Raw genomic sequence first — 13,129 nt, 5'->3', positions numbered from 1 at the left:
AAAAACAATATGTTTATGTCAGTACTCACTATTTTCATAGTAGTTACTTATTGTACATAATTGATGAGTGTTTTTGACATATCAAATTTTTTTTTCTTTATTATTTTGCTTAAAGAGTTGGGGATATAGAAAACTATTTCAGTTATTGTTTTGTACCTACTGTCTGCAAATTTAATTTTTTGTAATTAAAATGATAGTATAATTATTATATTCATCAGTTAACATATTATTTACATTTTTCTTCCAAATTTATGTAAAACTTTTATGAGATAACTACTATATTTCTTTTCAGATAACATAAAAAATTACTTTTATTTTTCTGGCTGTGTTTATGGTCCCATAATGAGTCATGACTCCATGTTGCCTAAATTCTTTCTCTTCCTTTCAGTGTACTCCAGCAGGCTTCTAATTTCCAGCACAAGTAGTTTTGTGCCTGGGGGCTTTTTTACAGGAGGAAAAAAGGCTGCTATATTCTATCTCTTGCAGTTCTGAACTTCCAGATAATACTATCCCAGAAGTAGCCATTAGCCAAAGACTCTAGTCAATTGTATACATACCCCAGCATTCTTGCTCCTGGGTACAATGATTCTGATTTCTGTGTCTACAATTTCCTAGAGTTTCACAGCAGAATTCAGCTTTTTCTCTCTGGTAGCTGCCATGATGCAGTTTTTAATCGATGGTTTCCATTCCCTACCTGTGTTTTGTGAGTCTCACAAATCTACTCTCACAGAAATCTTTTGTGGAAATCCAGCTTAAGCCTGAGCCTGTACATGTACATTCTGTCCCCTGCCCTCTCCAGACCCTTTCATTGGTAAACCATAATTATCTTCCAAATATCAGGTCAAACACTACATTATCAGAAAATTCCTCCTTTAGCCTAGCCTGTATACATTCCAGTCCTACTTGTATTCACAGAACCCTGTATTTTTCCCTCCATAACAATTAAAATGTATTTATACACTGAATACATGAATCTGCCTCTCTTGTTTCCATTAGACTCAACATTAGAAAGGCAGGGACCTTATCTCTTATGCCTGGCATATATATGGTTTAATATTTCTTGACTGACCTATTGACTTAATTAAATAAAAAAAGTATCTCTTTTGATACAGGTACAAAAATATATATTGTGTCTTTGACATTCATAGGTTATCCACCTTGTTGTAATTTCTGTAACATGAGTATTATCTTATTTTTTTCTAGACTTGTGTGAAACACAGTAAATTGTTGCTTTCCCAATGAAACTCAGTATCTAAAAATAATTAGAAATATTAATATCATAGCCATGAAATACAATAGAAAAGGTAAAGAATTACATAAACATTGTTGTTCTTAGCTGCCATCAAGTTGACCCTGACTCAGGATGACCTCATGTATACAGGGTAGAACTACTTCATAGGTTTTTTTTTTTTTTTTTTTACTGTAATTGCTATGAAAACAGATAGCCAGGTCTTTTATTTAGTGAAGCCACTGGGTGGGTTCAAACCGCCAACCTTTAGGCTAGCAGCCTATACCAACCCGGGTTCCTTCATTTACATAGTACATATTTTTAATTATTTTTAAGTTATCTAGAATAGCCTATATTTCAGCATTAGAAAATATTTACAGGAAAACATAGCACTTTAATATTAGAAAGATATTTAGAAAATCATTTACTTGGGAAAAAGTTTTTTTAATAAAATTGAATTTATTTTTGCAATTTAAAGGACTTTTAAATAAAAAAAAACTTTTGTTGTGAATCTGATACCATTAATATTTAACTTGAAAAAAAAGATAACTAGAGTATTTATCATACCGAGTGCTCCTGATGTAGAGAAACATTTAATCACAGCATTTCTGGTTCATAAAAGGGTATTGTAGATTTTAGAGGTGGGGCCAAGATGGCAGACTAGGTAGATGCTACCTCGGATCCCTCTTGCAACAAAGACTTGGAAAAACAAGTGAACTGATCACATACATAACAATCTACGAACCCTGAACAACAAACACAGATTTAGAGATGGAAAACGAACAAATACGGGGAAGCAGCGATTGTTTTCGGAGCCTGGAGCCAGTGTCCCAGTCAGGTAACCTTTGGCACCTGATTTAGGGCAGAGCCCAGGGGAGCTGATGGTGCAAACAAGGGGCCCAGCCCTACCCCCCTGAACTCACCCCGGGAGGGGGCCCAGCCAGTTCGCGCGGGCAGCTTGGCGACGCAGCCGGTGGGAGAAGTCCCCGGGAGACAGTGACTGGTCTTGGAGCTGGGAGAGCAGTGTCCCAGCTGGGGAATCGTGCCACCGGGCATTTGACTGGGCGCTATTACGGCACAAGTACAGGGAGCTGCTCCACTCCCCTGAACTAACCCCGGGAGGGGACCCAGCCGGTTCTCGGGAGTGGCGCGGCGACACAGCTGGAGGGACGAGAAGTCCCCAGGAGGCAGCGACTGATTTTGGAGTCGGGAGTGCACGTCCCAGCAGGGGAACCTTGATGCTAGGATTTGGACTGGCAGCGGGTGGCTTCAGAGGGCCAGAACCCAGGGGCAATCTCCACACAGCCAGCACACATAGGCGACACGCCCTGTGGCAATCTCAGATATAATAGTCATTCCAAGCAAGACAAGCAACTCTGGCTATATTCTGAGGAGCTACTCTCCTATCTCTCTGATCCCTCCCCCACCCTCCCCAGGTGGCTTTATTAACATTGGAATTGCCTGAGCCAGAGGGAGAACGGCTCCAGCTCCGCGGCGACTTTGCTTTTCCCCCCCTTTTTTTTCCTTTTTTCTTTTGGTCTTTTCCTAACTCACTCTTTCGGCCTGAGAGAAGGAATAACAACAAAAAAAAACCAGGGACCAAAAATCCACCCCTAATTGGACTAAAAACACAGAACCAGCTACAGCCAAGCATATATGATCCAATCTCAGACTTTCATCCTTACAGGAAACAAGGTGGCGGTTATAATCCAAAGGCCATTCTGATAGGGATCTGACTGCATTTTTTTTTTAGCAGATTTTCGGAAAAACTAGTTTCCCAGTGATGGCTCGGAGACAGCAGTCCATATCAAACCACATAAAGAAGCAGACCATGACAGCTTCTACAACCCTCCAAACAAAAGAATCAAAAGATTTCCCAAATGAAGATACAATCCTGGAATTATCAGATACAGAATATAAAAAAACTAATTTACAGAATGCTTCAAGACATCACAAATGAAATAAGGCAAACTGCAGAAGAAGCCAAGGAACACACTGATAAAACAGTTGAAGAACTCAAAAAGATTATTCAAGAACATAGTGGAAAAATTAATAAGTTGCAAGAATCCATAGAGAGACAGCATGTAGAAATCCAAAAGATTAACAATAAAATTACAGAATTAGACAACGCAATAGGAAGTCAGAGGAGCAGACTCGAGCAATTAGAATGCAGACTGGGACATCTGGAGGACCAGGGAATTAACACCAACATAGCTGAAAAAAAATCAGATAAAAGAATTAAAAAAAATGAAGAAACCCTAAGAATCATGTGGGACTCTATCAAGAAGGATAACTTGCGAGTGATTGGAGTCCCAGAACAGGGAGGGAGGACAGAAAACACAGAGAAAATAGTTGAAGGACTCCTGACAGAAAACTTCCCTGACATCATGAAAGATGAAAGGATATCTATCCAAGATGCTCATCGAACCCCATTTAAGATTGATCCAAAAAGAAAAACACCAAGACATATTATCATCAAACTCACCAAAACCAAAGATAAACAGAAAATTTTAAAAGCAGCCAGAGAGAAAAGAAAGGTTTCCTTCAAGGGAGAATCGATAAGAATAAGTTCAGATGACTCAGCAGAAACCATGCAGGCAAGAAGGGAATGGGATGACATATACAGAGCACTGAAGGAGAAAAACTGCCAGCCAAGGATCATATATCCAGCAAAACTCTCTCTGAAATATGAACGCGAAATTAAGATATTTACAGTTAAACACAAGTTTAGAGAATTTGCAAAAATCAAACCAAAGCTACAAGAAATACTAAAGGATATTGTTTGGTCAGAAAACCAATAATATCAGATACCAGCACAACACAAGGTCACAAAACAGAACATCCTGATATCAACTCAAACAGGGAAATCACAAAAACAAATTAAGATTAATTAATAAAAAAAAACTCATAACAGGGAATCACAGAAGTCTATATGTAAAAGAACACAATAATCAAAAAGAGGGACTAAATATAGGAGGCTTAGAACTGCCATATGGAGAGTGATACAAGGGGATATAGAATAATACAAGTTAGGTTTTTACTTAGAAAAATAGGGGTAAATAATAAGGGAACCACAAAGAGGTATAACAACTCCATAACTCAAGATAAAAGCCAAGAAAAAAGAAACGACTCAACAAACATAAAGTCAAACACTATGAAAATGAGGATCTCACAATTTACTAAGAAAAACGTCTCAGCACAAAAAAGTATGTGGAAAAATGAAATTGTCAACAACACACATAAAAAGGCATCAAAATGACAACACTAAGCACTTATTTATCTATAATTATGTTGAATGTAAATGGACTAAATGCACCAATAAAGAGAGAGAGAGTCTCGGGCTGGATAAAGAAACACGAGCCGTCTATATGTTGCCTACAAGAGACACACCTTAGACTTAGAGACACAAACAAACTAAAACTCAAAGTATGGAAAAAAATATATCAAGCAAACAATAAGCAAAAAAGGAGTAGCAATATTAATTTCTGACAAAATAGACTTTAGACTTAAATCCACCACAAAGGATAAAGAAGGACACTACATAATGATAAAAGGGACAATTGATCAGGAAGACATAACCATATTAAATATTTATGCACCCAATGACAGGGCTGCAAGATACATAAATCAAATATTAACAGAATTGAAAAGTGAGATAGACACCTCCACGATTATAGTAGGAGACTTCAACACACCACTTTCAGAGAAGGACAGGACATCCAGTAAGAAGCTCAATAGAGACACGGAAACCTACTTACAACAATCAACCAACTTGACCTCATTGACTTATACAGAACTCTCCACCAAACTGCTGCAAAGTATACTTTTTTTTCTAGCGCACATGGAACATTCTCTAGAATAGACCACATATTAGGTCATAAAACAAACCTTTGCAGAGTCCAAAACATCGAAATATTACAAAGCATCTTCTCAGACCACAAGGCAATAAAACTAGAAATCAAGAACAGAAAAACTAGGGAAAAGAAATCAAATACTTGGAAAATGAACAATACCCTCCTGAAAAAAGACTGGGTTATAGAAGACATCAAGGAGGGAATAAGGAAATTCATAGAATGCAACGAGAATGAAAATACTTCCTATCAAAACCTCTGGGACACAGCAAAAGCAGTGCTCAGAGGCCAATTTACATCAATAAATGCAAACATACAAAAAGAAGAAAGAGCCAAAATCAGAGAACTGTCCCGACAACTTGAACAAATAGAAAGTGAGCAACAAAAGAATCCATCAGGCACCAGAAGAAAGCAAATAATAAAAATTAGAGCTGAACTAAATGAATTAGAGAACAGAAAAACAATTGAAAGAATTAACAAAGCCAAAAGCTGGTTCTTTGAAAAAATTAACAAAATTGATAAACCATTGGCTAGACTGACTAAAGAAATACAGGAAAGGAAACAAATAACCCAAATAAGAAACGAGAAGGACCACATCACAACAGAACCAAATGAAATTAAAAGAATCATATCAGATTATTACAAAAAATTGTACTCTAACAAATTTGCAAACCTAGAAGAAATGGATGAATTCCTGGAAAAACACTACCTACCTAAACTAACACTTTCAAAAGTAGAACAACTAAATAGACCCATAACAAAAAAAGAGATTGAAACGGTCATCAAAAAACTCCCAACAAAAAAAAGCCCTGGCCCGGACGGCTTCACTGCAGAGTTCTACCAAACGTTCAGAGAAGAGTTAACACCACTACTACTGAAGGTATTTCAAAGCATAGAAAATAACGGAATCCTACCCAACTCATTCTATGAAACCACCATCTCCCTGATACCAAAACCAGGTGAAGACATTACAAAAAAAGAAAATTATAGACCTATATCCCTCATGAACATAGATGCAAAAATCTTCAACAAAATTCTAGTCAAGAGAATTCAACAACATATCAAAAAACTAATTCACCATGATCAAGTGGGATTTATACCAGGTATGAAGGCTGGTTTAATATCAGAAAAACCATTTATGTAATCCATCACATAAATAAAACAAAAGACAAAAACCACATGATCTTATCAATTGCAGAAAAGGCAGAAAAGGCATTTGACAAAGTCCAACACCCATTTATGATAAAAACTCTTACCAAAATAGGAATTGAAGGAAAATTCCTCAACATAATAACGGGCATCTATGCAAAGCCAACAGCCAACATCACTCTAAATGGAGAGAACCTGAAAGCATTTCCCTTGAGAACGGGAACCAGACAAGGATGCCCTTTATCACCGCTCTTATTCAACATCGTGCTAGAAGTCCTAGCCAGGGCAATTAGGCTAGACAAAGAAATAAAAGGCATCTGGATTGGCAAGGAGGAAGTAAAATTATCTCTATTTGCAGATGACATGATTTTATACACAGAAAACCCTAAGGAATCCTCCTGAAAACTACTGAAACTAATAGAAGAGTTTGGCAGAGTCTGAGGTTATAAAATAAACATACAAAAATCACTTGGATTCCTCTACATCAACAAAAAGAACACCGAAGAGGAAATAACCAAATCAATACCATTCACCGTAGCCCCCAAGAAGATAAAATACTTAGGAATAAATCTTACCAAGGATGTAAAAGACCTATACAAAGAAAACTACAAAGCTCTACTACAAGAAATTCAAAAGGACATACTTAAGTGGAAAAACATACCTTGCTCATGGATAGGAAGACTTAACATAGTAAAAATGTCTATTCCACCAAAAGCCATCTATACATATAACGCACTTCCGATCCAAATTCCAATGTCATTTTTTAAGGTGATAGAGAAACAAATCACCAATTTCATATGGAAGAGAAAGAAGCCTCGAATAAGCAAAGCATTACTGAAAAAGAAGAAGAAAGTGGGAGGCCTCACTCTACCTGATTTCAGAAGCTATTATACAGCCACAGTAGTCAAAACAGCCTGGTACTGGTACAACAACAGGCACACAGACCAATGGAACAGAATTGAGAACCCAGATATAAATCCATCCACGTATGAGCAGCTGATATTTGACAAAGGCCCAGTGTCAGTTAATTGGGGAAAAGATAGCCTTTTTAACAAATGGTGCTGGCATAACTGGATATCCATTTGAAAAAAATGAAACAGGACCCATACCTCACACCAGGCACAAAAACTAACTCCAAGTGGATCAAAGACCTAAACATAAAGACTAAAATGATAAAGATCATGGAAGAAAAAATAGGGACAACCCTAGGAGCCCTAATACAAGGCATAAACAGAATACAGAACATTCCCAAAAATGATGAAGAGAAACCAGATCACTGGGAGCTCCTAAAAATCAAACACCTATGCTCATCTAAAGACCACCAAAAGAGTAAAAAGACCACCTACAGACTGGCAAAGAATTTTCAGCTATGACATCTCCGACCAGCGCCTGATCTCTAAAATCTCTATGATTCTGTCAAAACTCAACCACAACAAGACAAACAACCCAATCAAGAAGTGGGCAAAGGATATGAACACACACTTCACTAAAGAAGATATTCAGGCAGCTAACAGATACATGAGGAAATGCTCTCGATCATTAGCCATTAGAGAAATGCAAATTAAAACTACGATGAGATTCCATCTCACTCCAACAAGGCTGGCATTCATCCAAAAAACACAAAATAATAAATGTTGGAGAGGCTGCAGAGAGATTGGAACTCTTATACACTGCTGGTGGGAATGTGAAATGGTACAACCACTTTGGAAATCTATCTGGCGTTATCTTAAACAGTTAGAAATAGAACTACCATACAACCCAGAAATCCCACTCCTCGGAATATACCCTAGGGAAACAAGAGCCTTCACACAAACAGATACATGCACACCCATGTTTATTGCAGCTCTGTTTACAATAGCAAAAAGCTGGAAGCAACCAAGATGTCCATCAAAGGATGAATGGGTAAATAAATTGTGGTATATTCACACAATGGAATACTACGCATCGATAAAGAACAGTGACGAATCTGTGAAACATTTCATAACATGGAGGAACCTGGAAGGCATTATGCTGAGCGAAATTAGTCAGAGGCAAAAGGACAAATATTGTATAAGACCACTATTATAAGATCTTGAGAAATAGTATAAACTGAGAAGAACACATACTTTTGTGGTTGGGGGGGGGAGGGAGGGAGGGAGAGGGTTTTTTATTGATTATTTAGTAGATAAGAACTGCTTTAGGTGAAGGGAAGGACAACACTCAATACATGGAAGGTCAGCTCAACTGGACTGGACCAAAAGCAAAGAAGTTTCCAGGATAAAACGAATGCTTCAAAGGTCAGCGGAGCAAGGGCGGGGATTTGGGGACCATGGTTTAAGGGGACTTCTAAGTCAATTGGCAAAATAATTCTATTATGAAAACATTCTGCATCCCACTTTGAAATGTGGCGTCTGGGGTCTTAAATGCTAATAAGCGGCCATCTGAGATGCATCAGTTGGTCTCAACCCACCTGGAGCAAAGGAGAATGAAGAACACCAAGGTCACAGGACAACTAAGAGCCCAAGAGACAGAAAGGGCCACATGAACCAGAGACCTACATCACCTTGAGACCAGAAGAACTAGTTGGTGCCCGGCCACAATCGATGACTGCCCTGACAGGGAGCACAACAGAGAACCCCTGAGGGAGCAGGAGATCAGTGGGATGCAGACCCCAAAATACTTAATGGTCTGACTGAGACTAGAGGAATCCCGGCGGCCATGGTCCCCAGACCTTCTATTGGCACAGGACAGGAACCATTCCCGAAGACAGCTCATCAGACATGAAAGGGACTGGACAGTGGATGGGAGAGAGATGCTGATGAAGAGTGAGCTAATTATAGCAGGTGGACACTTGAGATTGTGTTGGCATCTTGTGTCTGGAGGGGGGATGGGAGGATAGAGAGGGTGGAAAGCTGGCAAAATTGTCACGAAGGAGAGACTGGAAGGGCTGACTCATTAGGGGGAGAGCAAGTGGGAGTACGGAGTAATATGTATGTAAACTTATATGTGACAGACTGACTTGATTTGTAAACGTTCACTTGAAGCTCAATAAAAGTTAATAAAAAAAAAAGAAATGAAGTACTGATACATGCTACAACACGGATAAACCTTGAAAACATTATACTAAGTGAAAGAAGGCAGTCATAAATGGTCACATATTGTATGACTCCATTTATATGAAATGTCCAGAATAGGCAAATCCATAGAGACTGAAAGATTAATGGTTGCCAGGGTCTGGAGGAAGCGAAAATGGGGGGAAAGACTGCTTAATGGGTACTGGGTTTCTTTCTGAGGTGATGAAAATGTTCTGGAATTACACAGGGATGATGATTGTGCAACACTGTGGATATACTAGAGAGTACCAAATTGTATACTTCAATGGTTCACACGGTGGATTATGTTATGTGAATTTTATTTCAACAGAAAAATTAAGTCAATTTTTTTTTAAAAAAAGAGCAGGTTTGGGATACAATGATGAGTTTGGTTTGGGAGATGTGAGTTTGGAGTGTCTGACAGTGCAGTGTAATGGATCACTTTTGTGCGTGGGCCTTCCAGCCATGGTCTTGTAACTCCCACCCAAGTGATAGGGTAATTGTGGTCCACCAAAGGAATTGGTCAGTTTTGCCATCTCCCTGGGTTTGAAATGAGCCATCCCAGAGGCAGGAAAGAGGGGATACCACCACTGCCGAGGAAGAGCAGCCAGGAGCCAGCACAACCTCTGGACCTGGGATCCTGAGCTGAGACGCTCCTGACCTAGGAGACAGAGAGCTGTAACCTTAAGGGCAGTGAGAAGTGGTGGCAGAGACCCTGTGGCAGAGACCTGGAAGCAGAGAACCAGCAGCAGGAAAAGGCACAGTGGGCTTCCCAGCTCACAGAGAGAGAATGCTGAGTGCCTTTGGACAGAGGCCTAGGGCCAGGGAGAGGTGTGCCTGTGAGCACGGAGGGGAAGAGGTTGTCCTGATGGAAGTACTGTATCCTGAGTGTTCCTGAGCCTGAATTGTAACTGTTTCTTCCCTAATAAACCCCACAACTGTGGAAAAAAAAGGGTATTGTAGATTAACTGTGAATTGCCTCAAGTAAATATATTTTTTACAGAGTTTCCTTATATTTTCTCATTCTTTGCAAACATCATGGTTATGAACAAGGCTACTTTTTAATTTTCCTTTACTTTTGATAGAGTTATTTTTAAGGAACTAAATAAAAGTTCTTCCTAACAAATTTGAATAGAAGCAAAATAAAAAGTGCTAAGAAAATATATGTACAACCAGTAAGGCGCTCCTCGGAAACTCTATGGGGCAGTTCTACTCTGTCCTATAGGGTCGCTATGAGTCAGAATCGACTGGATGGCACTGGGAGTGGGGATGTTAAAAAGGCATAATTTGTGGTAACTAAAATGTCACTTTCATCCTATCTTGCCCACTTTTTAGTCTCTCTTCTCTTTCTCTTTCCCTTTTTAAATTCACTCAGTAGATATAACCTTCCCCTGCGCGGAAATATAAACTCAAGAAAGGCCATGACTGTTCTCAATCTTGACTCATATAAGGTTCTTACAAATATGTTAAATCTTTTGCAGGCTCTTCTAAAATCAGAAATTAGAATGTTACTAATTTTAATTGAACTTCATTCTTGATTTTATCTTCACAGCCCCAACTCTAGCCTGCTTTAAGCTAGAATTCAGAGGTCAAGAAGGCAGGTATAGGATAGATCGTGAGCTGTTTCTTCGGCCTTCTGTTTCTCTCTTCACTGCCCCCTGGTGGCTAGCTATGGAATCCTCCAGGTTCTGGGATGGTAGCTGGTGGACAAAGAGGTGTGGTCTTCAGAGGTCTGACCCTGGCATATGATTAAAGCTGATTCTCCTTCATGGGCATTTTCTTGGCATTTTAGAGTTTCTTTGTAGACTTCTCTGACTAAAATCTCTCATGACATGGGTAAAGATCCTTTTCATTCACCAAAATTTCCAATTCACCATCAGCTTTTTTTTTCCTCTCTGTCAATCGTACTGTTCACAGAATTCCTCACGAAGAGAGAACTTACCTTCAGGCCTTGCCTTCCCTCCCTCCCCACCAACCGCTCTCCCTCTTTCTGCCCCATACCCAGACATCTCTAGAAAGCATTCATCCATCTTTTTTCCCCCAATTTCTTAGAATGCAAGATAATCCCAATGCAAACTTTACCACGCTTCCAATGGCTTCCTTCAGCTTTCTTGGGTTACGAGTCAGGCACCAACATTTTATTTCTCCTAAAGTTAGAGAACTCATTTTTTACTTTTCTAGTAGTCTTATTGAATTATCTTTCAAATAAGCCTGTGATGCAGGTGATAGTGTTTCACACCTCCTTGGTGGGCAAGGGGAAAGAAAATGATGTTTCATAGTAAGAAAATAGCTTCCTTTGAGGAATCCTCACTCCAATAGCCCCCTCATATTCTTAAAGTGGGTAAAAGGATTAAAAGGTCACGGTGCCTGTTTTTAGTGATGTGTATTGTTTACTGCCGACCTTTTCGTTAGCACTTAACCACTACGCCACCAGGGTTTCCATTATTTACATTTTGATTTAATGATTTCATTTAAATTTTCCATATATATTTTTACCTGTAGACTAGATAGAAATAAACTCTGAAAAACCAAAGCCGTTGCTGTCCAGCCGATTCTGGCTCATAGGAACCCTATAGGACAGAGTAGGGCAGCCCCATAGCATTTCCACTTATCAGCCAGTAGATTCAAACTGCTGACCTTTTGGTTAGCAGCTACAGCTCTTAATCACTGCACCACCAGGGCTCCATATTAAACATGTTGCTGTTGTTGTTAGATGCAATGGAGTCGGTTCCAACTCATAGCAACACTATGTACAACAGAAGGAAACACTCCTTGATCCTGCCCATTGTTGCAGCCACTATATCAATCCATCTTGCTGAGGGTCTTCCTCTTTTTCACTAAACATAACATGTATATAAAAGGTTATTTGTATTATAATTTATTTTTTCTGACTTGTCTACCTTTCTCATAACATGATTTCACCATTTCTTTTATAAGCCAAAAGGATTTTGCTACAAATTTAGAAACATTTCCACTGTGATCATGTTGAATTTTTTGAGATTATCTATTGAAGAAAAGTATATAGGAATTATTGTAGTTACACATTTCAAAATTAGTATATAAATGCAGATAATATTTTAAAAGTTCATTAGGTCCTGTTGTCCCTTAGTTTTTTTTTTTTTTTTATTGAGAGAATTTTCTATCTCATTTCTCATCTCATAACTGCCATTTCATGAATAATGAAGGAAAACAAAATCTTATCTTGTTAATCTCTCATTAATATAAGGGTTTTTGAATATGTGGTCTTCACTGAATACATTCAAATACATGAATTTCAGGGAAATTTAACCCATTCTAATTGGGAAATAAGAGTACAGAAAGTGCTCAGATGTGCCAAAAAACGATTTTGCTATCGCCCCAGCTGATTTCAATGTTACAAATCCTTCAACATGTCCCAGACACTCAAGAACAGGACTTCAATCTCATTACTTTAACAGGCCTGCTTATTCTGAGGACCCCAAATTCTTTTAGTTCTGAGATCTGTCTTCATAATCAGACTTTTATGTCTATCTGCTTGCTTTCCATTTCTTTTGGGAAGTCTTGCAGGCATCTTAGATAAGCATTTTTTTTTTCCAAAGCAAACTTATTATGTCATAAAAATGAGCTGTACTTTATTTCCTCTTCCAGTAAATGCACCACTCTTCCTTGGACGGACAAACTAGAAACCAGTTTCCACCCATGAGTATCTTCTCTCTCACACCTACTAAACTGAACCTAAGACCTAATTCTATTTTTAAGAGACCTAAATCAAAAGTGAAATATAACTTAAATTTTATAATTAATAAAATTAAAACATAATTTTAATATATTTTGTGGTAATTATTTACTCT

Source organism: Loxodonta africana, chromosome 17, assembly GCF_030014295.1.
Source record: "Loxodonta africana isolate mLoxAfr1 chromosome 17, mLoxAfr1.hap2, whole genome shotgun sequence".
NCBI classification, from domain to species: Eukaryota; Metazoa; Chordata; class Mammalia; order Proboscidea; family Elephantidae; genus Loxodonta; species Loxodonta africana.
Note: the sequence above shows the minus strand (reverse complement) of the source record.